Source organism: Periplaneta americana, chromosome 7, assembly GCF_040183065.1.
Source record: "Periplaneta americana isolate PAMFEO1 chromosome 7, P.americana_PAMFEO1_priV1, whole genome shotgun sequence".
Lineage (NCBI taxonomy): Eukaryota > Metazoa > Arthropoda > Insecta > Blattodea > Blattidae > Periplaneta > Periplaneta americana.
In genome coordinates this window covers 102,795,329-102,822,595 of record NC_091123.1, presented here as the reverse complement: position 1 = coordinate 102,822,595, position 27,267 = coordinate 102,795,329, and the positions used below count along the sequence as shown (strand labels likewise).

The window sequence follows — 27,267 nt, the reverse complement described above, 5'->3', positions numbered from 1 at the left end:
GATGAAGTGAAAACAGCAGTGCGGGAGTGGTTTGCATCGCAGGCGGGCAAATTCTACAATGAGAGGATAGAAAGACTTGTGCCACGACTCGATAAATGCCGCAATAATGGTGGAGATTATGTTGAGAAGTAATTGAAGTGTGGGGAATACAATGCAACAAAAATGGTTTGTAAATATCGTCCCATTTACTTACTACACCCTTTTGGAACTTACTTTAAGAACACGCCTCGTAAAACAAGATTGATGTTACAAGAGTGTTAGTCTAGAGGATAGTTATATACAATAGAAGTGATTTAATACAGTTATATGAACAGGATTTTGTAGTGGTACAGTATTTACTACTTCTGTTGTTATTGATAATTTTTTTTAGGTATTCTGTGTTACATTTTACTACATCTGTTTGTGTTTCTAAATTTTGTGCTGGTGGTGTTTCTCTTACCCACGTTATGTCTGCTACAGATTTGATTTTGAGTAAAGTTGTTGTTGCTTGTTCCTTAATTTCCTCTATGGATTTGTTTTGTGTGTATAACTGTAGTCCTGTAATAGGCGTGGTCTTAACTGCTCCTGTTATGAGTCTTAATATATTATTTTGTGTTTGTTCTAATTTGTTTAGCCTTGTTTTGTTGACTGTAACAATTGCTATGCTGCCATATTTTATTACTGGTTTTATGCAAGTTCTGTATGTTTTGTTTAGTGTGTCTTGAGAATTTTCCTATGTTACTCCACATTTGATTAGTGTTGAGTTTTTCGTTTGCTTTGTTTATTACTTTTTCTATATGATGGCCCCAATTTAGTTTATTATCTAACTATGCTCCTAGACATCGTGTGTCTTCAGATATATCTAAATGTTTGTTTCTTATATGTAAGCAGAAATTTTCGTTTTATGTTTCATGGAAACGAACTGATAGTTTGTTTTACTGGCTTTTATTTGCATGTTATTGTCTTCTGTACATCTTTGAAGTTTTGTCAAGGCTTGGTTGATTTCATTTTCTAAATTAACTTTCTGTTCTTTATTATTATGTACAATATATCGAAAGAAATTCAATACAAAATAATAATAGGCCTACAAGTACAGGGCTTTCATTTCAGAACTTCCGAGTCTAAATAACCATATAATTTAAATTGAATTTAATTAAATGAAAAAATACGTGAATTTAGATATTGAGGGGGAAGTTTAAAACAGTCTTAATTGCATATTAGATTTTACCCCCTCACCCCCGGCCACCACCACTTCGAAATTTCAAATTGAAGGCCCAAATGCAAAAATTGCCTAAGTCCACTTTCTTAGTTTTTTGGCAAATGAGCTTTGAATATTTTGAATATTTGCAGAGTTAACACTTTCCTTTCAAGTAAATTGAATTTGGTTTCATGAAATACTATCCAATCAATGGCTTGGCTTGAGAAATATTTTTTTTTCGAAATAATCTAATTTACACCCAGATATTAAACTTAAAGAAATGGGCACAAATAATTAAAACTGAATTTTTTTAGAACCTTTATATAATTTTTTATTGTCTTATTTCACTTTTACATAGATTCTTACTGTAAATTACATATTTTTGCAGCATAACTACACATTAACTATAACTCCAAAAGGCTGTTTTGTTCAATTTATTTTTTTTATTTTCTAATACTCAATATTATTGTTATTTTTTCTTAAACATAATATTTTTATTATGCTGTAACTCGTATATTGACTTAAATTATGTATTGTAAGGTGCATATACAGATATAATTTGTCACATTTTTTTAAGATTTGATGTTTTGTTATCATTTTAACTTGTTATACATAAAATTTGTTTCAATGCTGTAAACTTTTGATTCGCACTAGATTAAATATACGCACATTTTTCATGCACTTTCACCATCATGATATTTCCCTTGTACATATTACATATTTTAACATTCTGAACTCAAATAGAGTATATGCAATAGACCTACACCTTCCTTTTTCATTCCATATCACCTTGAATTTCCTCGCCTGTTTTTCCTGTATTTGCCATTACAGTTTTGTGAAAATTTTGTTAATATTTTTGCACATATTGGAGGAGGTGCAATATATCAACTACTTTTTTCGAATTTATTGGAATGTGTTGTCCATCGAAGTAAAGGGGAGGTGTTGTGTTACTCTTTCGGTGTCTTCCTAATTTGTACAAAGCAACTTTGTACAAGGGCCCAGTCATGGTTTCTCCTGCTTCAGTCTATTTCCTTTGGAAAAGTACACAGTTCTTCATGTGGATATTCCTGAAACAGAAGTTTTCTAATCCGTCTCGAAAAAGTTTTTATAATCAAGTACCTTTACAACTCGTTCATCAGCACTGTTTCCATTTGCCCAGAGACTGTGTTCCACGAAAACAACTTCAAATGGATTTTTTGTTCTGCATTTTCTTCACATTTATACTGTGCACTTCGTCTCTTTTTTTCACATAGCGCTCAATGGATGCAAAATCACGATTGATGGGCATCATTGAGTGTCCAGGAATTGGGTAAGATACTGAAATATCCTCGAAGATTCCCTTATTGATGAGATTATCAAGAGAGGCAAAAAAGATAGCAATTTTTATTTTGCCTGTAGCAGTTGTCCACAAATAGTTTCAGCATTCTTAAATCTTTTTTTGTTGTGGTTGAGATAGTCATCTAGGCATGAAATTACTTCATTTGAACATTTATGAGCGAAGTGTTCTAAATATAAATACATACACGAAATATCAGTATATGTTATGGATACCCAAATTGTGTATCCATAATTGTTGCCTGTAATATTCATCTTGGGTGTTAGTTACAGGAGGATTTTTTTTTTTTTTTTTTTTTTTTTTTTTTTATATAACCCTCGGAATAGGACTGATTCTCTGGCACGACCACAGCAAAGGAATAAGGTTTTGAGATTTGGCACTTGGAACATAACTAGTCTTTATAGAACAGGAGGGGTAACATTAGTAGCAAAAGAACTAGCTAGATATAGAATAGACTTTGTGGGAGTACAAGAGTTTAGGTTAGATGGGAATGGCATATCACAAATAGGAGATTACTTGTTGTATTATGGGGAAGGAAACAATAATCACCAATTAGGAACAGGATTCTTTGTACATAAAAGAATAAAATCAGCAGTAAAAAAGGTCGAATTTATCAGTGACAGGTTATCATATTTAGTACTTAAGGGTAGATGGTGCGACTAAGAAAAAGAAACCGTGGTTTGATGAAGATTGTTGCATGGTAGTAGAAAGAAGGAAACAGGCAAAATTGAAATTCTTACAGGATCCAGTTGAGGAGAAGAGAGATAATTATTTCAATGAAAGACGGGAAGCAAGTCGTACACTTAGGAATAAAAAGAGAGGTTACTTGAAGGAAAAACTGAATGAGGTAGAAACAAATAGTAAGAATAAAAACATTCGAGATTTATATAAGGGTATAAAGGAATTTAAGAACGGATATCAGCCAAGGGTAAACGTGATCAAGGATGAGAATGGTGACTTGCTTGCAGACTCTCCATCAATCCTAAACAGATGGAAAAACTATTTTGCGCAACTACTAAATGTACATAGGCCAAATAGAAATGATCGGGACGATATTGAAATACAAACTGCTGAGCCATTTATACCCGAACCTACGCTTTCAGAAGTCGAAATTGCGATAGAAAATCTGAAAAAGTACAAGTCTCCAGGTATCGATCAAATTCCAGCAGAATTAATACAAGAGGGTGGAAGTGCATTATATAGCGAAATTTATAAACTTGTACTTGCTATTTGGGAAAAGGAAATTGTACCAGAACAATGGAAGGAGTCCATAATTGTACCTATTTTTAAAAAGGGGGACAAAACCAACTGTGGTAACTTTCGAGGAATATCACTTTTGTTGACGTCGTACAAAATTTTGTCCAATATTCTTTTGAGGAGATTAACTCCGTACATAGATGAAATTATTGGGGATCATCAGTGCGGTTTTCGGCGTAATAGATCGACTATTGATCAGATTTTTTGTATTCGGCAGATAATGGAGAAAAAATGGGAGTATAAGGGTACAGTACATCAGTTATTCATAGATTTCAAAAAGGCATATGACTCGGTTAAGAGGGAAGTATTATATGATATTCTTATTGAATTTGGTATTCCCAAGAAACTAGTTCGATTAATTAAAATGTGTCTTAGTGAAACATACAGCAGAGTCCGTATAGGTCAGTTTCTATCTGATCCTTTTCCAATTCACTGCGGGCTAAAGCAGGGAGATGCACTATCACCTTTACTTTTTAACTTCGCTTTAGAATATGCCATTAGGAAAGTTCAGGATAACAGGCAGGGTTTGGAGTTGAACGGGCTACATCAGCTTCTTGTCTATGCAGATGACGTGAATATGTTAGGAGAAAATACACAAACGGTTAGGGAAAACACGGAAATTTTAGTTGAAGCAAGTAAAGCGATTGGTTTGGAAGTAAATCCCGAAAAGACAAAGTATATGATTATGTCTCGTGACGGGAATATTGTACGAAATGGAAATATAAATATTGGAGATTTATCCTTCGAAGAGGTGGAAAAATTCAAATATCTTGGAGCAACAGTAACAAATATAAATGACACTCTGGAGGAAATTAAACGCAGAATAAATATGGGAAATGCGTGTTATTATTCGGTTGAGAAGCTCTTATCATCCAGTCTGCTGTCCAAAAATCTGAAAGTTAGAATTTATAAAACAGTTATATTACCGGTTCTTCTATATGGCTGTGAAACTTGGACTCTCACTCTGAGAGAGGAACATAGGTTAAGGGTGTTTGAGAATAAGGTGCTTAGGAAAATATTTGGGGCTAAGCGGGATGAAGTTACAGGAGAATGGAGAAAGTTACACAACACAGAACTGCACGCATTGTATTCTTCACCTGACATAATAAGGAACTTGAAATCCAGACGTTTGAGATGGGCAGGGCATGTAGCACGTATGGGCGAATCCAGAAATGCATATAGAGTGTTAGTTGGGAGACCGGAGGGAAAAAGACCTTTAGGGAGGCCAAGACGTAGATGGGAGGATAATATTAAAATGGATTTGAGGGAGGTGGGGTATGATGATAGAGACTGGCTTAATCTTGCACAGGATAGGGACCGATGGCGGGCTTATGTGAGGGCGGCAATGAACCTTCGGGTTCCTTAAAAGCCATTTGTAAGTAAGTAAGTAAGTAACCCACACATAGAGTTAAGCTCGTTGGATCATTTTTGTTGTCTTTAATTTTTTTTAAGAAAACAGCTTGTCTGTAATGCAGCTCTTGCTTTTGTTTGGTTATATCAAAACATGCTGACTTTTCTCCATTTAAGCAGCTCGTATATCAACTTCAAATTTCGTACAAACATTGCAAATATCTTTTCTAGGGAGACCAAATGAAATATTAAAATCGTTGTTAAAAATATTTCTGAACATATTATAAGACATAGGATATTCTGCTCCTAAAGTTTGGAAATATATCCTATGAAGATCAGCTAAGTTAGGTCTGAACTAAGATATTTACGATGTCTCTTCTCAGACCAGTTACAATGAGATTCCTAAGCCGAAAGATTCTCTATAAATTCCCTAGCTTTTTGCATGGTGTTCTGAGGTGTTCGATTCACATGATGATCATACTTCCCTCTAGGATATCTTTCGGGTGGTGAACTTTAGCCCTCAATCTTTATCGTTCTATACTGTGTATAGCTAGGAATGCCTTCTGACATAATTAACTCTGTTATCATCTCAAACTGTTACAGCATACTTGAAAACACGTCTGTCATTTCTGTCATCTAGATCTGTATTCTTTCCCCTTCTGCGCTTAACGTCTACACCACGAGTACACCCCTGCAAATATATATTTTGTTGAACTTTTCAAATATATATGTCTGCTTTTAAGGACTGAAACTTTGGCCTTAGGCATTTCTTGTTCCTGAAAAGGACTTAGGCATTTTTGAACAGAAATACCTGCCTTTCACATGAGCACTGTGTGTATATGGAGAAGGGTGTTACTTGGAACAAAACTGAAAGCATATTCAAAAAGATCGTGTAAACTTCACGTAAGGTGTGTTAAAACCTCAAAAATGAAAAAATTGGACTTTGGCATTTTTTGTACTGGAACCTTCAATTGCATCCCTATCTTGTGATACTTAAATTTGAAAGAGTATTCAGTTGTTTATACATCTCATTCATTTGTTCTTGCATCTTTTGTTTTCTAGCGTTGCCTGGCAACCTGAAACTGTTTAAATTTTAACAAATGCAAAGTAAGTCAGTTGATCATAGGATGAAAACTGATTATTTTGGGTAATTTCTTAAATTTTAATGTTCAGAATGTGCTCCATTCTTAGCTAGACAGTAATAAAGCCTATTTTGGAACTCCTTGCAAACTTTTTGGTGTGTTTTCTGACTAATCCGATTACATCCTTGAGTTATTCTGTTTTTGAGCTCTTGAATATTCTCAGGTGGAGAAGTATAAACAACTGATTTCAAATGACCTCAGAGATAGAAGTCAATCAGCATCAGATCTGGATATCTCGCCAGCCATTCTATAGCACCTCTTCTACCAATCTATTTTCCAGGAAATTTTCTATCCAGCCATTGTCACACAGGTACTGCATAGTATGGGAGAGCTCCATCCTGTTGAAAATGCAACTTTGTTGGTTCAACACCATGTTTCCTACATTGACTTGGTTTTCTAGTGATAGTGTGATAAGTGAATCAGTTACATTTCTAATAAGATGAGATATTATTCTGAAGTCAGGTTTTCTTCAATAAAAATCGGTCCAATAATGCCATCCCCAAAAATTTCAGCCCCCACATTGATCTTCTGAGGAAACTGAGTATGATCATCACTAGGGACCAGATATTTATGTAATTACATATTGTATTCCTTTCAACCTAACCGTATATAAATAAGAAATGTTTGCGAATCTTGTAATTAATCCATTAATATATTAAAATTTGATACTACATATTTTTTTACATATTTACCCCATACTACATAGTATGGCTTGGAATTATATAAATCTAAATATTTAGGGATTTTATTCATTTTTACTTCTCTAAAGGGGGGAGGGGGACTTCTGCTAGGAAAGTTTACAATTTGAAATACACAGATTTAAAAAGCCTTTTTACCTACCCAAGAAAGGATATATTTCAGGATGAAACATAACGTCCTTAGTTCCAGGAAGTAATAAAGGCACTCACCCCATACCGCCCACTGTAAATATGAGTGAACAAAAGGCAACCTTTCTCATACAACTACTTTGTATTGTAAAAATCACTCAGAAAGTAGCGTTGACTTCATGCAGTGGAGTGGGACGAGGATGACATGATTTGTCTCGAACTATAATAATTGTTCTGCACACGTCTTAACAAGTCGTTCCCATGCAATTTGCAACCTTACCCACACTCTTCCTAATCCTTTCTGGGAAAACTCGTGTCAAGTCTGACGTGAGCCACAATAAAGTAGCCAACTTTTGAAAAGAAGCTGGAGTAAAGGAACAAACTGAGATTTAATTAATCAATATCATACAAATATTATAATAATGTATTTATAACCCTAACATACCTATCTCAGGTAAAATAGGGTTCTCCGTAAAATTGGACTATAATAATAATAATAATAATAATAATAATAATAATAATAATAATAATAATAAAGGAACAAACTGGAAAGATGTTGAAAGATTAAAATAAATAGCTTTTCAGGTTATTGCTTGATCTCTTTACTTTAAATTTAGTAGACCTATATGAAAATGGGATTTTCCGAGCAATTAGAAAATATGGTTCTCGGCTGGAATAACCTAATTTATTATTTTTAAGTTAATATTTGTATACTGGTATCTATTTTTCTCTATGTGATTTGATCCTGGTTGAGCAGAAGAGAAGGCCTGATGGCCTTAACTCTGCCAGGGAAAATAAAACTATTATTATTATTACCCTTCTGAATGAGACAGGAATATCACTTTTCAAACAACAGTTTGTAAATGCCTATAGTTTGAGATTTTAGTAGGTACTTTGTTTCTTACAGGGAGCAGCTAAAATGCATGTGTCCCACATCTCCTTTTATTTTCTCCTAATCCAGTAAAGCAAAACAGTGCTTGCAGTACTGTTGTGTCATTCATTTCACTCAGTTCTCTAGTTTTAGTGCTCACAGTATAAAGTGCAAGTTGAGTTTATCTACTGCTTTTAACTTACTAAAATGGTCCCCGTATCTTCAACCCTAACGACAAAAATAAAACCATGGATTGCGATGGACGAAGCTTTCACTACAGATGGAAAAATAGTAATGTGTCAAGTATGTGGTAAAAAAGTCGGGTGCTCTTTGAAATCACAACAGGAGAGTTTTACCTATCCTATACCTGCCAGATATTGATATTAAATATTTTCATGATTTTACATATTTTGGTACATATTCGACTTATTTTTCTTACATAAATATGTACATATTTCACACCTTGATATTACCTTTTACTCCTTCAGGGAAGAACTAAGATTGTATTTTTGTCCATGTTATTTTATTAACAATAAACAATAAACATAAAAATCCGGTCCCTAATCATCATGAAACACAGAGGGATTTTTATTGTCCCAGTACCTACAATTTTGTGTTTGTTGTCAAATCCATTCAAGAAAAAAGTTGCTTCATCACTGAAGCAAATATTTTATGTCAAATTTGGGTCATCTTCAATTATCTAAGACATCTGTTCACAAAATTCTACTCTTCTATCAAAATCGTCTTTGCTGAGCTCTTGGTGAGTTTGTATTTTGTAGGGAGAAAATTTTTCCGTTTTTAGCACTTTATGTATGAAACCAACCGAAATGTTTGTTACAGCAGCTACTTTTGGAATATAGGTGGTGGGTCCATTAATGAAATGGCCTAGTATTTCAGTCTGCGAAGTTTCATCGAGTTTTCTAAGTTAGTCATTTGTTTTGTTATACACAAAACTAGTTTCTTCAAATTTCCGTACTAGATCTATCACATATCAGTGACTTACATTTTTCTCAGGATACCTCTCATTGAAAGCTCTAGCAGTTCTGCGGGTACAACGATATTCAGCTCCATAAGTAAATATGATTTCTGTTCTCGCTTGAAGACTATACACAGAGATACCCGATATCAATGGTGTTAGGTCCTTTTTATATCTGTCCCAGTCAATTTTTCATATTGATTGCTGTATTAATGATCTGTGATTTGATTCTAAAGTAGATGTACCGATGTTTGGATACTGAAGTATCTGATGATACATGCCAGTTTGAAACTAGGTCCTCAGCTAATTTAATCTCTAATGTTACGTCATAACTTCCCTTCTCTGTGAAGTAGCAAAAGTTGGTTCGTTACCATTGTTATGTTAAGATTATTTGGGTCACTACTTACCAGATATTCTGTCAGCTGTTTGCCTCTTGGATTGATGTCAGTGCTTTCTCACAGCACATGGTGAGCATTGACATCAGTCCCTAAAATGATCTTACCTGTTTTAGTGTGTGATTATTCCTCACTATCTCCGATGGTGGGTTGGAGTCATCATAAGGAAGGTACACAGATGAGAACAATAAGGTATCTTTCTGCTCCTTCCATTATTGATGTTTCAATTTATTGTTGTCACATCCCTGGGACAGAACTTCACTTGGAGCAAATCATTAATTCAATTTCTAACATAAATGCAAGTTATTAGATTTTCAATATTGGGACTATAGAGTAAGCCACCAGTACAGTCAACTCCCCTGATAGAACCCTTGTAAGGTTCATGAATGAGAGCTGCCTATCTTTTTCTCAGCAGAAGTTATCTTACAATCATGTAAATTAATTTAAATTATTTTCATAATTATTATCAAATCAGAATACTTACCTTAGGCAGTCTCTTGAGATGAAGTCATCCAACATAGAACCCCAATTGTATTGGGAAGGTAAAATACTGTTGTTTTAGTACTCCAATGCCATACAGCCCACAGCATGATGCATTTACACCTTGGTTTGAGTAGACCAAAGCTCATACAGTAGCGGTGTTCCTGCTGGGAGTTCCGCTGAGGTTCTCCAACTGGGAGTCTCTTTGAGTTGAATTGTTAGATGGTAAGTCGCTTCTTTATCTGGTACCTTCACTGTCATCTCCCTGGTATGAGTATCTCTGCCAGTACAGCTCACAGTTTCATAAGATACACTCAAGTTCCCCCCCCCCTTTTGCCCTCTTCAAGGTCACGTGGTTTCTGAAAAGAAAGGGTTCAAGTAATGTACATGGTTATTTAAAAATTGAAAGCTCCCTATATTTTATCATTACAGCTGCAAATTAATTAAAGATCTGATTTTTAACATAATAATTCAGTTGGAAAATATTGATTATAATATTGTGTCATGATTGTGACCTAGAAGGTGGCAACAGAAGCTTCTAGAACCAATATTATAGGTTAATGAGAATAATAATTGTTATTCAAAAGCTATTAATGGAGAGAATGTGCATGTTTTCAGTGATGCTCTACATCTCATTAAACTAATGAGAAACAATTTCTTGGATTCTGGGTTTTCAGTTGATGGAATAATTGTGATGGAAGTGTGATCTTATTGAGATGATGGAGGAAACTGAGTCTTCAGACGTAAATATTGGTTATAAAATTACTGAACTTCATGAAGTTGGTGAATGATTGGTTCGATGTTTTTAATTCTAAAATGCCAAGAATTTATTCTAAGGAGAGAATAGTGCCTTATGGTCTAGAACTAAACCCAAAATAAAATACTTATCGATTTGGAGTCAATAGTGAAAAAGATGATAGTAGGTCTAAAAAAATACATTTTACCTTCAGAAAGAGATTCTCATGAGTATTAAATCTTTACGGATGCTCTTCGAAGACGTATATTAAATATATCAGTTATAAGGTATAACAACAAACTAACTAAATCAAGACATCCTAGAAGGGGTTTTTAGTGTCGTGCAATACACTGGAGGACTGCATGATCATCCATCTCTGTTGGAATTTCAATACATATTAAGAAATTATCTACTTGGAAGAAATGATGGGGTTGTGTCTTCAGCTGCAAATATGAAAGATTCAAGTGACAGCAGTGACATCACTACTGAAGAAACTATTTACCAATAAATCAGTTCCCTACCTGAGAATAAGTCTCTACTTCAAGAATCGCGTAGTGTTGATGCTCTCGAAGATGTACCAATATTAAAAACTTTTTTCAGAACTGTTACTTTCTTCACCAGTAAAATACATAATAGAAATATATGAATGACATCAGGTGTAAAAGAAAAAAAAAAACTGTAGCATGAAAGTCATAAACAATACTGCAATAGCTTATGTGCATATCTCGTTCATATCAGTAACATGGATTAAAGTACAGTGACGTTGTTAAATTATATAATTTTGATTTAAATCTTACAAGAAGATGAATTAAAGTAAATGGTATAATTAAGTGAATAGTATAATAGTAAATCCAGTGTGAATTTGATGAATATTTCGTGTATATTATAGCATAATGTATTTAAATACTTCAACATTATGAATTTTATCACCTTTGACGTGGAATTCCTTTACATAATTGTAAGTAGCCCTAATAATATTCGTGCTACTTTACGTATGATAGAAATGCTCAATGTTAAACTTTCGTTCGGCATAGCTGATAAAGAAATTTAGACACTAAATAATTTATTACATGCCTACTAATCAAATAATATTGTATTCATATTTATCTAATTCACTAACTGAAAGCACCCAGCATTGCACGGGTTGCCTTCTTTGCTTCTTTTTTTCATTAAGCTGGTTGTTAGAGTTTTCGGAAATCTCGGAAACTCAACTGTAGACATCCAAAACGAATTGTCTTTCCTCATCCATCAAGAATCTTTACATGCTGTCACATACATGAGTTAATGAACTTCTTAGCCAAATGCCTGAAAGGATTAACTGAATTTAAAACAACTGCAGATCAGGCAACGAAAGAAAACATTTCATCACGTCCCTTACTTTCAAATGTATATAGATATATATATGTGTGTGTTTATTTATTTATTCTGGCGTAGTTAAGGCCACCAGGCCTTCTCTTCCACATCACCAGAAATACAAATAAAATAATAAAGTAAAGCCAAACGAACATATATAATAATAATAATAATAATAATAATAATAATAATAATGATTTATTTAACCTGGCAGAGTTAAGGCCATACGGCCTTCTCTTACACTCAGCCAGGAGTAAAAACTGCGTTACAAAAACACTACAAATTTACAAAGTACAGTACAATTTTACACACAAAACTGAACATAATAATAATAATAATAAAATGTAAACAACAAGTAAGAAGAAATCAGACGTAATATATAACATAGAGAAAGAAAGAAAAAAGCATAATAAAATGTGAACAGCAGGTCAAAATACATGAGGCATACAAAGTATAAAAAATAAGACAATTATTGATAATAATAATAATAATAAATAAGAATAGTAATAATAATGATGATAATAATAATAATAATAATAATAACAGGCCTAATAGTAATAATAATACTAATAGTAGTAATAAAATAGTGCAGTACAAAGCATACAATGAATACAATATTTTTAAGTACACACAGTAAGGAAAATAATGATTATATACAGCTCAACTTATCACATTAGAGATATACCGTTATCGGAAAATATGAAAACAAAAATATAAAATAAGTTAAATATCACTAGAACATAAAAAGAAAAAAAAAATGTGAATACGTGGAAACATGCAATACAACACTTGTCATAATAGTAAGTTAGTTTGGCAACTCGTCATAAGATAATTTTCTAACTTGGATTTGAAAGATTTCAATGTTGGGCAGCCCTTGACTTCAGGCGGCAGAGAGTTCCAGTGACAAGAGGTAGCAACAGTGAAAGATGAGGAATAAAGAGATGATGTGTGAAGTGAAATTTCTAGCGTGTTATCGTGTTGTGATCGAGTATTAATATTATGATAGCGAGAAAGAGTATGAAAACGAGCGAATAAATAATAGGGGGATGAAGTGTGCATAATTCGATATAGGAGAGAAAGTGAGTGCAGATTTCTCATCTCATGTAACCTAAGCCATGATAACTTCTCGAAAGAAGGTGAGATATGATCATAGTATCGAACATTACAAATGAAGCGGACGCACGCGTTATGAACACGCTGTAGTTTCTGAGCGGAATCAATCCTGAGATCACTGAACAAAATGTCGCAATAATCGAAGTGAGGTAGAATGAGTGTCTGTACCAGCGTCTGTTTTAACTTAGATGGATAATGATACAATCTTTTTAATGAATGGAGAATAGAGAATGCCTTCTTACATGTATATTTAATATGCGTATCCCAACTGAGATTAGATTCGAAATGCACTCCGAGATTTTTTACGGTAGAGGTAAATGGGATGATTGTTTTATTCAGTTTCACAGGTGGAATATTCAGGTCGTTGACTTCAGGAATTAATCTGCGGTTCGTGAACAGAATAGCCTGTGATTTACATGCGTTTAGGTTAAGCCCAAATTGTTGAGACCAGGAAGAGATGGAATGAAGATCTTCATTAAGACTATTAATGCTATCATTTAGTGCATCAGGATGGGCTGAAATATATAATTGAACGTCGTCTGCATGTATTTGATATCTGCAGTGCTTAAATGATTTAGAAATTCCATTTATATAAATAGAGAAGAGCAAGGGGCCTAATACTGATCCCTGAGGAACTCCTGTATCTACAGTACGCCAGGATGAGAAACGATTATTAGATATGACACGCTGCTGGCGGCCAGTAAGATAGGAGTACATCCAGGTGATAGCACTATCAGAAAGGTGTAGCGTTTGTAGTTTAGTCAATAGTAGATCGAAGTCAACAGAATCAAAGGCTTTGCTATAGTCCAATAAAACTAGTACAGTAGCCTGTCGTTTATCCATGGCTGCACGGTGCTATGGCCATTTGTGAATCCTGATTGTAAAGGGTCTAAAAGATTAAATTCTATTAGGTAGTCTGACAACTGCTTATGAATGATGCGTTCCAGGGCTTTGGATAAAACGGGAAGAATGGAGATTGGCCTATAGTCTTTTGCAGAAGTAGGTGAATTTACTTTAGGAAGTGGGCGTACCAAAGCTGTTTTCCAGAGTTGCGGATAAACAGACGTGATAACTGAAGAATTGAAAATATGGGTTATTACAGGAAGCACGACATCAACTAACTTATTGATAAAGACTATGCTTATGTTATCAGAGCCTTGTGCTTTAGATTTAATGCTTTTAAGAGCCCTTCTTACTTCAGAATCAGTAATGTGCGAGAAGAAAAATTTTTCGCGAGAAGGAGGAGGATTAGCTAGAAGAGTATTAATTGTATTTAGTTTCGACTTTTTCAGGTCGTAAAATGGGAGGTGAGGTAAAGTATTCATTGAGTTTATCAAGTGGTATGTTTATAACTTCAGCTTCTGATGCTTTCTTCCCTACTCCCATATCACGTAAGTTATTCCAAAGACACCGCGGGGGAATGGACGGGTCGACGAGACTCAGGGCGTGACGGCGTTTGGCATTCCTAATGCTTTGTGTGGTTTTGTTTCTAAGTTTTTTGTAGTTGTTAAAGTTTTCGGCAGATTTGTTATGTCTGTACTTCCGGAAAGCAGCGTCATGTGACGTCATAAGATTACGCTACAGATATAAGCTACAGTCACACAAACTTTAAATGAGTTAGCATTGTCTTAAAGTACAGCAAAACAAAAACACACCCCTCGGTCCCTATAGGCCCACTTAGTATTGTATCACTGTTCTACAGATCTTACATTTTATCTCTGCCGGTCAGTGACTGTTAAGCTTCAAGTGGCTTATCTTAGTCATGGGAGTCAACGTTTTAAAAAGCATTACAACCTTTCTGCCGTCTCCTTTCCTCCCCCGTAAATGTGACATTGCACAGAGGCAGAGATAAAATAATTATAAGATCTGTACATTGATCTGAAGCTGTGCATTTCACGTAATTCTATGTCTGTGTGTGCTTTCACTTGAATTTCAGAGACAGCTGACGATAAACAGGGAATTCCCTTGTTCCCAGTCTGAACCCATTGGGGTGTCATCGAGAGCCAAAATTTCTCTGTCTATCGGTTCTACCAAAGAATCAATATACATGTATATAATTTAATTTATATTGGAAGAGTCCACACCTGTGGAGTAACGGTCAGTGCGTCTGGCTGCGAAACCAGGTGACCTGGGTTCGAATCCCAGTCGGGGCAAGTTACCTGGTTGAGGTTTTTTCCAGGGTTTTCCCTCAACCCAATACGAGCAAATGCTAGGTAACTTTCGGTGCTGGACCCCGGACTCATTTCACCGGCATTATCACCTTCATTCCATTCAGACGCTACATAACCTAGATGTTGATACAGCGTCGTAAAATAATCCAATAAAAAAAAATATATATTGGAAGATTTTTTACCCCTTGACCGCTGTACGACTATGTTTTATATGACTTGAGAAACTATATCTCACAAATTCAGAACATATTATATTAATTTTTATTTTATACACAGAATACAGATACAATATAAACTCGTAATAACTCATTTTTTAATATAAAGACTAATATTCTGAGAGACATATACCAGTTTTTTTTTTTTTTTTTTTTTTTTTTTTTATAAATTAAGAGATTATTTCCACAATGCACAACATACTACATTGTCAATGTAATTATACAGTTACATTAGCAATATGACAAAAATGTCATTGAATTGCTTTTTCATGTGTGTAAAATCTTTTTTTTCCTACTTCTCTGTATAAAATATAGTTGAGAATGTGAAAAACACGGAGTTTTTAAGTTAATGTCTGCAACTTTGAGCGACTGTCCTTGAGCTTAATTTTAATATGGCCACTACAAATGCTAGTCACACTGAAATTGCTGTTACTTAAAATTGAAAGGCATGTTAGTGGGTATCATAGGAATGCGTGGAATAAAAACATATTCTTTCGTTTGCCAATTAATATTGTTACTACTATTACTACGTTTTGAATGAGTTTTTCATACCAATTCTTGTTCCAGTGAATAATTTTGGTGGGTCAATATTTCGAAATAATACTGTTGATAATTCAGTATTAAGTATTAAATTATATGGTAGCAATCCTTGTGGTTTCAAAGAATTCAAGAACTCAGTTGGATAAAACACAGTCTGCTCACTATTTACAACTGGATCGGGAAATTCATAATACGATCCTGGACTACATGAATTATCTAGTTTTATCCTTCATGATGTGTATCAACAACAGTGTTATTTAATTTCGACGGCTTAGTGTCAAAGGACACTAACTCCAAAAATCGACTTTTTGAGTTATATATAGTATCGTGTTGTATAAAGTAGCCTTTATATAGTGTGAAAGTAACATGTCTCTACAAATATTAGTTTTATTTTTTTTGGAGATAGTGTTGTGTTAATTTAGACAGATGCTGAGTGTCAAACAACACTATCTAGACTTAGTTTTCTTTGACAATAACAAAATATAGACTAGAAGAACACTAAGTCGAGATAGTGTTCTTTGTCTCTAAATTATTTAACATTTCTAAGATTTTATTGGTGACACTGCCTCACAATATACAACCAAGAATGTAATACAATCACCATACTGTTCATTGTTAGAGAATTGATAATTTTTTAATTAATAGAACAAGCATTCTTAAATCAATCCAGTTTGTAAGAAGTTTACAGTTTGTAAGAAACGCACGACAGGATTGCTCTGATAATTTGATACTCTTTTATTAGAGCTAAAAAATACTCAGTTCGAATACTAGGGGCAGGTTATGGTGAAGTTGGCTTTAGCGACATCTAAAATTTCACAAGGAATGAGTGATGAAGCTAATAAGAGCATAGCTGTTAGTAGTCCATGTCCAACGCTGGATAACAGGGAAAGCCCACAAGTCCTTAAATAGTGGAAAGAAATTGCTGGTAAAAAAAGTACTAGACAAAGATTGTACATAATGTCCCCTTAAAGGCAATCTCTCATTTAGTGTTGAAGACAAACATGACATTCATAAACAATATTGGAATATTGAGAATAACGATTTGAAGTGGCAATTTTTTATGGGCCTTACAAAAGTGAAGGAAATCCAAATCCAAAAAGGATGAATCTAGAAGGCAAAACACCATTTTTTGTCTGGTGAAAAATAAAGAAAAGATAAGGGTATGCAGGGGTTTTATCTCACCATCTTTGACATATCCAACACAATAATAGAACATATTTTGAAAAAAGTGACACTAACTTAGTGGATACTGATCGAAGAGGAAAGCATGAACATGAATTAAAGAAATCTGAAAATACTCGTGAATGTATAGTGAATCACACTGCTTCATTTTCAAGAGTACTGTTCAACAAGAGTACAAGAAACGACACTGCAAGAGAATATCTGTCTTGTGATTTAAATTTACAAACAAATGTATGAATTGTAAAAGAAAAATTCAGATTTTGAACCGAGTTCTATATCTGGACTGTATACCTTAATCAAGGTAACATGGCTGATGAATCGGTATTAAATTATAAAGCATAGGTAGCACAATAAGCTTAAGGCTGCAGTGTGTCCGGAGCAATGACGGGTCTAAATGTTGGGGGGGGGGGGGGGATGGAATTCAGAATGCTAATGTTCAGGCAGAAAACCTTTCATATTATCGTCATATTTTCAAAAATAATTTTAATATAGCTTTACATAATTCCAGAAAGAATCATTTTCTCGTTGCCAAACTTTCAGAATGGCCCCGAGGTTCACTCAGCCTCCTATAAAATTGGTACCGGGTCTTTACCAGGGGTAAAAGGTGGTCAGAGCATGGTGCCAACCACACCACCTCATTCTAGTGCTGAGGTCATGGAAAGCATGGGGCTCTACCTCCATGCCCCCCAAGTGCCTTCATGACATGTTACGGGGATACCTTTCATCAATGTGATAAATGTTATAAATATGATCACATGTCTGTATGTAAGAAGATAGAGACGGAGGCAGTTCATCAGTCCCAAATTGAAAGAAAACAGCAGCTCGTCAAGTAGAAAAAGATTACAAAATTTAGAGCATCAATAAATGATCTTTACTTTTTTTAATTTGATTTTGAAAGCTGTGCGCTACAGTCCAAATGTTAAAATGGAATGAGTGTTTTATAAACATAGATTAGCTGTATATAATTTGACCGTGTATGATGTAGCCAACAGAACAGCAGAAAATTTTTATGGAACGAGAAAATTGCAGAAAGAGGAGCTACAGAGGTACCATCATGCCTCTTTGCTCAAAGGAAAAAAACTGCAAAATGGTAAAAGGTTCTGTTTCATGTCTGATACCTGTGGAGGACTGTGCTTATATCAACCATGCTCCTCTATGCTGTGAATGTTTTGGACGTACCTCAAATTGAACTTTTTTTTTTAACTAGGACATTCACAAATGGACACAGTCCACGTGCAAATTGAAAAAAACAGCAAAATATACAGAAATATTTTATCCATCAGAGTGGTATACTATAGTTAGAGCTGTATCAAAAATAGAAGTGGAACAGAGTAATGTAATGATGTAAGAGAAATTCAGAAGACATCAATAAAGAACAAGAAAGTTTACACTAATGGAAACATTGTAAATGGCTGGATATAGTGTGGTTCCAGTGTCAGAAAAGTGATAGTGTACACGTATTTTTTTTAAATACAATTATGATGAATTCCATAAATTCAACGTACAGAGGAAGATTACACATGGATTTAGGCTAAATAACCTTCAGCTTAAACCAAAGCATTATGGTGCACTGAAAATATAGAAGATTAGAAAATGAATAATGTATTGCAACTGTGTAAACAGAACACTATATCAGGAAATTATCATTTCTTTTACAACAGTTTAAAAATGAAGAACAGGAAATCGTAGTAGAAGGTACACAAGATGAAGAGCAATGAGTGACTATAAAACTAAGAGGAAATTTTAAATTTTTATATGAGAGGTATGGATATTGATACTATTCAAAACAAATACTGAATCAAATAAAATATAATATATTCAGATTATAATTTTATTCAATGTCATTTAAGTTATGAATTCTGAGTTAAGTGTGTATTTTCTTTTTATTACGTGCAGACAGACTTTTAAATCAACTAAATTTATAGGCTTTGCTATTTTTTTTTTAATAAACTGATCATTAAATAACTTTTTCATCCAATCTCCTCATCAGTTGTGGTAAATTAAAGTAGCGTAACATTAGCAACTATTTAAAAACACTGTTCTAAAATGCAATGTAAATTGAAGATAACTTTGCTCTTTTATTATTTTATAAATGCATTGTTAAAATTATTATTTCAGATAATAGTATAAATTAATCTAATAATGATAATATTATGCTTTATGCTTTATAAATAATATTAATGGGCACTTATATAATAATGCTAATACATTTTCAGTTTAGATAATGTTCCTTTATAAAGAAGAAGAAATATGATAATTGCAGCTCTCCACAATAAGTTAAATTTATTAATTTGCATTGTCAAATAGATCTATAATTTTTTATTAGAGTGTTTAAATTCAATATTTTGGCATTTCTTTTCAACACTATCTACTAAATTGAATGCTTCGTGTTAGTAACAAAGAACACTATCTCCAAAATGTGTGAATTTTTAAGACAATATTATATATTTCTAGAAAATATGTATTGTATTGTCTTTAAGGTTATATTCTATACATATGGTTTAAATATTATCAACATATCTCTTAAATTAAAGCAGTAACATAAGAAAATGTACACAATTAAACTGTTTTTTGCCTCTCCTGTAAAGTTGTGATTTTGGAGTTAGTGTTCTTTGAAATTAAGTCGTCGATTTCGTGTTATAATTTCCATGGCCTCGTGAAAGTCGATGTTGAATACAACAGACAATAATAAAAAACAATTGACTATAGAAGATTACATTTTAATATTAGGCTTATACATGAATGTTTGATCGTATTTATTTATATTTTTTATCTTTTAATTAATTTAAAGTTCATTTGCACAATTTTAATGTAGTCTTTGTTTTTCTCCTGGTTATGAAGGTTACATATGCAAACTTTGACACATATCGGTCAAAGTGTATAGATTTGTATAGAGAACATACATACCCACATTCACTTTTATATATTAAGATACTAGCTGAAAGTACCCAGCATTGCCCAGGTTGTCCTTTTTGCTTTGTTTTTAATTAAACTGGTTGTTAGACTTTTCGGAAATCTCAGAAACTCAATTATAAACAACCAAAACGAATTTTATTTACTAAGTTTTCCTCGTACATAAAGTTGAAATCTTTACATAGTATCATTTACATAAATTAATGGACTTCTTAGCCAAATGCCTCAAAGGATGAACTCAATTTAAAACAACTGTAGGTCAGGCAGCGAAAGAAAACATTTTATTATGTGTCATATGTACAAATGTTTTTAAATTTGTATGTGTGTATATATACATGTGTGTGTTTATTTATTTATTTTGGCGTAGTTAAGGCTGTCAGATCTTCTCTTTCCACATCAACAGAAATACAAATAAAATAATAGCAAAATTAAACTATAAATAAAATAAAACCAAACGAAAATATATACATGCTACAGCCAGATAAACTTTAAATGAGTTAGCATTGCTTAGATTTTCATTCTCTATTCTCCATGAAGTACCTTGGCCTCTCCTACAGCTCTCGTCCAATCTTTCTTGTCCGCAGCACACCTCCAGCATTGCCTTGAAGTTCAGCAAAACAAAAACGCACCCTTCGGCCCACTTAACATTAACTCAGTGTTCTACAGATCTTGTATTTTTATCTCTGTCGGTCAGTGACTGTTCAGTTTCAAATGGCTTATCTTAGTCGTGGGAGTCAGTGTGTTAAAAATCATTACCTTTTTGCCGTCTCCTTTTCTCCTTACCGCAAATGTGACGTTGCACAGAAGCAGAGATAAGATCTGTACATTGATCTATGCTGTGCTGATATACATTTCACGTAACTTCATGTCTATGTATGCTTTCACTTAAATTTCAGAGACAGTTAACAATGAACAAGGAATTCCCTTGTTCCCAGTCTGAACCCGTTGGGGTGTCATCTAGAGTCGGGCAAACAGCCTCTTACTCCCGCTCGTTCTCGTAGGCGAGACTAGCTGGCCGATAACGCCAGTTCCGAGAATCGTATTCTCGAGATTGGCTCTCTCGGGAACGAGGAATACCGGGTCCCGGCCTGTTATCGCACGGCCGACTTATCGTTATGAAATGCGTACACTGACTGCCGGCTTAATTGTCGCTCATCACTGCAATTCGTGACTCTTTCTGAAATATTAATGTTCATAAAGTAATTTAAGAAGGCACAGCAGTGTGGTATGCAATAATACAGCACATTATGATTGTCGACATTCTTACAGAAGTCACACTATTTTAATGAACTATTTATTGCCTTTCCGGAGAAGCAAAATAATGCAGCACTTTCAATCGTTACCTAATCCTAAGCTAGTCTAAAACAATAACACGTTATGGTTGGAGCTATGATATACTTTCTCGCTATCAGCATTTCGTTGACATTCCATATTTAATCATTCGATAGTGTTTTGTATACGCTATAGTAATGGATATCACAAGACTGTATTATTATTATTATTATTATTATTATTATTATTATTATTATTATTATTATTATTATTATTATTATTATATTGCGCGTTCACATCTGGATGTTTCGTTGTTATGCAAGGGCATCTTCATCAGCATGGGTAATTATTGCGCTGTGTAAGGACGAAATAAAATAATACTTATTTATATTATTATAAAGAACCAAAGACTCTGACAAAAGATATTTTTGTTTCCCAACTGATAAAATGCTGAATGTCAAATGGAAACACTTTTTCAAGGAGAAGGACAGAATTACGAAATAGAGTAGATCCTTTCACAAATTGATCATAATTACTTACAAATGCGTTTTAAGGAACCCAGAGGTTCATTGCCGCTCTCACATAAGCCCACCATCAGTCTCTATCCTGAGCAAGATTAATTCAGTCTCTACCATCATATCCAGTTTTATATTATCTTCCCATCTACGTCTCTGCCTCTCCAAAGGTCCTTTCCTTCGGCCATCCAACTAACACTCTATATCCATTTCTGGATTCGCCCATACATGCTACATGTTCTGCCCATTTCAAGCCTCTGAATTTAATATTCCTAATTATGTCAGGTGATAGTACAATGCGTGCAGTTCTACGTTGTGCTACTTCCTCCATTCTCCATCTCTCTTAGCCCCAAATATCTTCCTAAGAATCTTATTCTCGAACACCCTTAACCTCTGTTCCTCAAAGTGAGAGTCCAGATTTCACAACCATACAGAACAACCGGTAATATAACTGTTTTATAAATTCTAACTTTCAAGTTTTTTGAGAGCAGGCTGGATGACAAAAGCTTCTCAACCGAATAATAACAGGCATTTCCCCCCATATTTTTTCTGTGTTTCCTCCTGAGTGTCATTTATATTTGCTTTATCATAACAACAGAGAATAAAAGAGGGTTATTATTATTATTATTATTATTATTATTATTATTATATTATTAAATTAGTTACTTTACGATGCTTTATCAACTGCTATAGCTATCTAGCATTTGAATGAGAAGATAATGCCAGCGAAATGAGTCCAGGGTCCAGCGCCGAAAGTTACCCAGCATTTGCTCTCAATGGGTTGAGGCGAGAAACCTCAGCCAGGTAAAGGCTGGTTCACAATAAACCGGGAACGGAAACGACAACGAGAAATAATGTTAAAATAAATGTACAGTATTTAAATGTGAGCATTCAGAATAGTTAATTGTGAATGCTTACCTTTAAGTACATTTATTTTAACAATATTTCCGTTATCGTTGTCGTTTCCGTTCTCGGTTTATTGTGAATCAGTCTTAACTTGACCCAACCAAGATTCGAACCGGAAGCCGATCGTTTCACAGTCAGGTTATTATTATTATTATTATTATTATTATTATTATTATTATTATTATTATTATTATTATTATTATTATTAGTATTAGTATTACTGTTATCATCGTCATCATTATCGTAATCATTAGGATTATTATGATGGTTATTATTTATTATTGTCTTGTAAGTTATCATTAGGTACAAGTATTAGAAATCTGATTAATTCTTAATTTGTTATTCTCGTTCCTATAAGATATAGGATAATTATTGTAAATCATATAGGCCTATATCATTTTATATTGTAACATAGCTAGAATACAATAATGATTGTTCTGTAACAATAATTTATAACGTGCACACCAATAGAAAGTGTAGTTTTCTATAGTATAGGCTGGTTCACAATAAACCGGGAACGGAAACGAGAACGGAAATAATGTTAAAATAAATGTACAGTTTTTAAATGTGAGCATTCAGAATAGTTAATTGTGAATGCTTACCTTTAAATACGTTTATTTTAACAATATTTCCGTTCTAGTTCTCGTTGCCGTTTCCGTTCTCGGTTTATTGTGAACCAGCTTTTAATATTTTCATGTTTCATATCATTGTGTTACAAACTATTTTTTTTTTTATTTAGTTGCTATAAAAGATAGCCTAATTACTGTAAAGTGTAAACCATCTTAGACTATATTGCCTCATTTTCAACTACCTATATTAAAATACCATTTAATACTATCCGTACAATAACGAGTTTTCATGCATTGAAGGGTTCCGTACAAATTTTACGGAACAAACGTTTGAGTCACGAGTCCTGCGCTAACAGGTTAACTCGCCGTTATTCGAGAACCAGTAAAAATTTTGAGTGGCCATCACTTTTAAAAGTAATTTCCATCCTTTCTCAACATTTCTCTCGCTTTGACCCCCCATCTAACATGAAAAACAAAAAAGTTTTCCGCTTACCAGAGATGAAGTCTGAACAGATCAATCTCCATCGAAGTTAATATATATATTTTTTTCACTTTCCAAAAAAGATTTCAGTTCGATTTGTTTTTCTATGCTTTCCTTAGACATTGAGCTATCAATCCAAAAAATTACAGCGCGATTAAGTATTATAGGAGCTACGACATGATATATATTTAAAGAACTGGGAAATGTATAAGCCAATGCTTCCTATAGGAGCACGGCCCGAGCGATATTGCTTTCTTATCATTACTACAGTTCCGCCTAGACATCCGAGACTGACAGGAATGACCTAGTATCGGTAATTTCGGTATCAAGAGAATCTCGTGTTTTCTATCAATGAGTCATTTGGCTACGTTAGGTACTCGCACACTGGTCGAGACTGCGGTGATTATGCAACCAAGAACGGGCGATAATATGAGGCAGTCTGTCTGACTCTAGTGTCATCGTGAGCCAAAATTTCTCTCTGTATCAGTTTTATCAAAGAATCAATATATACATATATACAGTAATTTAATTTATATTGTAAGATTTTTTTACCCCTTGATCGCTTTACGCCTGCTTATATAATACCCAGTTTTTTTAATTATGCCTTGAGAAATTGTATCTCACAAATTCAGAACATATTAATTATATTATTTTATGCACATAATACAGATACAATATAAACTCCCAATAAGTCATTTTTAACATAGAGACTAATATTCTGAGAGACGTATTCCACTATTTTAGAAATTAAGATATTGTTCTTTCCATAACATACTACATTGGTAATGTGGTTATACTGATAGAATTTCGCAGTAATAAATTTTCGGACATGAATAACAATACATATATCTTAGAATTAATATAACTTAGTGTTATGTTCAGTGGGCTTACGTACAGTCACATACTACATGACAAAAGTATCATTGAAGTGCTTTTTGATATGTGTAAAATGTTTTTTTCTTTTTCACTCCTTTGTATAAAAGGAATGTGAAAATCACGCAGTTTTTAAGTTAATGTCTGCAACTTTGAGCGACTGTCCTTGAGCTTCATTTTAATAAATGGCCATTACAAATGCTAGTCGCATTGAAATTGCAGTTGCTTAAAATCGAAAGGCATTTTAGTGAGTATCATAGAAATACATGGGATAAAAACATCTTCTCCTTTCGTTTTGACAGTTAATGTTGCCACTTCTATATGCATCTTTCATGAGTTTTTTCTCACCAATTCTCGTTCCATTACATAATTTTGGTGGGTCAATATTTTTCGCAATAGTACTATTGGTGATTCAATATTAAGTATTCAGTTATGTAATAGCAATACTTGTGGTTTCAAAAAATTCAGTTGGATAAACACAGCCTGCTCACTATGTACAACTGCATCAAGAAATTCATAATACTGTCCTGGATTGCGTAAATATACTTACTGTATTAATAAATTGTCTTCTGGATTTTAGCCTTCATGATGTATCAACAATGTAATTTAATTTCTTGTTATAATTTCCATGGCCCCGTGAAAGTCAGTGTTGAATACAACAGACAATAATAAAGAACAGTTGACTGTAGAAGATTTTGCATTTTAATATTATACATGAATATTTGATCTATTTACTTTTATTTTTTATATTTTTAATTAATTTAACTTCCATTTGCACAATTTTAATGTAGCCTATGTTCTTCTCCTGGTTATGAAGGTTAAATGTACAAACTTTGGAACATATTGGTCAAAGCGTATAGATATGTATAGAGAACATACATACATACATACATACATACATACATACATACATACATACATACATACATACATTCAATTTTATATATTAAGATAAGATTTCAGTATAATTGTACAGTAACTTTGTTTGAGACAGCATAAATAAAATACTACGGATATATTATTTATGTAGTAAAACCCCTCTTTGTAATGATTTAAAATAAAATAACGATTCTAAAATAATGTGGTATATTAATTATGTCATTATTATTTTACGTACAGAATATAGTAAAATCTCGTAATAAATCATTTTTGGACTTTAAGAATAATATTTTGAGAAAAGCTTATTTTAAAAATTAACAAATTGTTATTTCCAATAGGCTTAACATACATACTACTGTACATTCACGACATGATAATACAGATATAATTTAGCAATAACACATATTCGGACATGAACAACAATATTGTGAAAGACATATATTTTAGAATTAATGCACTGTTATTTTCAGTGAGCTTAAGTATGTACAGTAAATTCACATAATTGTATGGTAACTTTGTTTGAGACAGCATAAATGAAATACAATGGATATATTATTTATGTAGTGAAACTTCCTTTATGTCGGGTTAAAATAAAATAACATATCTAAAATAATGTAAATAAATTATCAAAATAATAAAGAAAATGAGTTAACCGCAGGTTTGAACCTTGGTCTCCCTACACTAAAGTCATCTGCCTTACCACTATGCTATAGAGAGCTAAGTATATAAGAGCTTGAATTTATGTGTTATGAATGCTTTCATATTTGCTGTCTATTATTTTGATTTTGAATTCTTCAGTATTAAACAAAACTGTGTATTGTGCCATATTATATTGTATATTACTGCCACATCATACATTCAATCAAGAGATCGTCTCTCATTTACGTAATTTTAATTTAATATTATTTTATTTAATATTTCAATAACAACATGGCCGCTTTTACAACAGAAGAAGAGGTGACAGAATGACGTCAATAAAAGACAATTGACTGTCGAATCGGCCATTTTAATACCATACACACCGTATTTCTTTCTAAATTGTAGTGTTTTCAATAATTTAACGTCCATCTGTACAATTTTAATGTAGCCTATGTTCTTCTCCGGATTATGAAGGTTAAATGTGCAAACTTTGGAAAATATCGGTCAAAGCGTGTAGATTTGTATTGAGTACATACATACATAGGTACATTGACTTTTATATATAAGATATTTTAAGATAAAAGAACAACTCAAGATACTAGTGTTAGTAGAGTCATCTGCTGATGTCACATGTGGGAAAGAGATAGGTTATAGCGCATGCATAGCTGTATCTGTAATCATAGTATCATTAAGAGGGACCAAGTCAGGAATTACTGCGGAAAGAGCAGCAAAAGAACCTAAAAAGTACGTAGATTTATAGCTGAATGAACATTAAAATGTGAACATATATGATATAATTATGTTACTTACTTTTAATCTGATGGTTGAGCTTGTCAGCCCTTGCAGAGTTGTTGGAAACCTGGCACAGTATTGGTCAACTTTTAGTGGCACTAACTTTTCGAAAAACATTGGGTGGGCTCAAACATTTGAGTTATAAGTGTGAAAAGGTAAAAAAGTAATAATTCTCATAATTCTACCTTCCATGTATTATTAAAAAGATTACGAATATACAAGGTAAGCCTGTCACGTTTTGGGATCCCATTCCCCAATGAGAATCCATTAACCTCGAATAATGGCGTGGATTACATTGCTGGTTAGT

The 27,267-nt window shown here is 33.4% G+C and overlaps 1 protein-coding gene across 12 annotated transcripts in view; it reads left to right on the top strand.

Annotated features, from left to right (window-relative positions):
* Nucleotides 1-27,267, top strand: part of LOC138703319 (ubinuclein-1-like) — a 720,147-nt gene that overhangs the window by 655,604 nt on the left and 37,276 nt on the right. The gene's annotated exons all lie outside the window — the stretch shown is intronic.